This window comes from Etheostoma cragini, chromosome 11, assembly GCF_013103735.1.
Source record: "Etheostoma cragini isolate CJK2018 chromosome 11, CSU_Ecrag_1.0, whole genome shotgun sequence".
In the NCBI taxonomy this organism is placed as follows: Eukaryota; Metazoa; Chordata; class Actinopteri; order Perciformes; family Percidae; genus Etheostoma; species Etheostoma cragini.
The window spans coordinates 9,575,713-9,577,100 of NC_048417.1; positions in this window are offsets into that span (position 1 = coordinate 9,575,713).

Genomic DNA, 1,388 nt, shown 5'->3' on the forward strand with positions numbered 1-1,388 from the left:
GTGGATATTGGAACCGTTGTGTCTACATGCCCTGGCATTTTCAGTGGTGTTCCCTGTAACATAGCATTCAGTCGCTCTCTTGAGAGTCTGTGATGTCGCGGCCAATGATTAATAGTTAGAGATGGGCTATAAAACGTCCAATGTGGCCAGTTGCTTGCCAGGGCTTTGCTGAACTGATATAATGGACAAAGTATGCCAATTTGGCTCCCTTACAAAGCCTGGAAGTTCCCCAATATTGATTCTGTTTCAATGTAGCTGTGCCCTCGGGGCTGAATGTTGAGGATGCACTCTTGTGAAAAATGTTGTGGTGTATTATCTTCAGCTGAGAAAAGCACTAAATGCTCATGGATGTAACAAAAAGGCTAACACACTTGCTGACATTTGCATGCAACAGTGAAATTTAAAGCCAATTTATGATAATTTTATCATTTCTTAAGTCAAGGAAAAGCTTTCTGGCTGTGGATGAAAAGGGGAGAGGGGGGCTGGGATAATTTGCAGCAGAAGCCTTCTGAGGCTGTTTTGCAAAACAAAACGAAGCAGCTAGACCCTTATTGAAAAATATAGTGCAGTGAGACGGAAATTTATTAACTGGCACCAGTTAATGTGTGCATTATTCATTTCTGGTGAGCATGAAAAATGATCTAAAGAGGTTTGAAATTGCAGACGCGCAGGCTGACTGCACAGTGGCTGGGCTTACTGGTTCGTTTCATCCTCTTGCAGGGGCAGAGAGGTGGAGGGACACAGGGATGGAGGGGAGGAGTGTGAGCCCCTTTCTGGACAGTAGGGCTTTCCAGTAACAGCTGTGCTTCTCTCACGAGGGGGCGGCAGCAGCACTGGGAGAGAGGCTGCTTGGGACAGATGGACCGGCCCAGCACCACCTCCCCTCTCACCTCCCACAACCGCTTCTCTTGTTAAAAATACATCTCCACCACTATTAATTTGTGTAGCTGAGTATATGTATTTGTGCACTCGTGTTGTATGTGAGTGAGAGAGTGAACTGTGAGGGCTCTTTCTCTGTTTAATAACTGTATTTAAAGATTATCACAACATTTAAAGCTGCTCTTTCAGGTGATGGGTATATGGCAAGACATAGTATGTTCATCTTTTCTTTTCAGTTTTGCTCTTTATGTGCTAATTTCCTTTCCTCTTGTCATTTTGCTTTGGAACCCAATCTCTTTCATACTGCCATTCTCTCTGACTTTCTTCTTTTTCTTCTTCTCCTCACCACTGCTATAGTAGTAGGAGGTGAAGGGCAGTAGTCAGTGCCAGTGACATATGGCTTTCCACTGTGCTAAACATTCATACAAAAGACAGGCCCATCAGTCATGGCTGTGGCCGGATGAGGGGATAGAGCAGGTCTCTGGTGAATGGTGTTTAGGACTTACCTG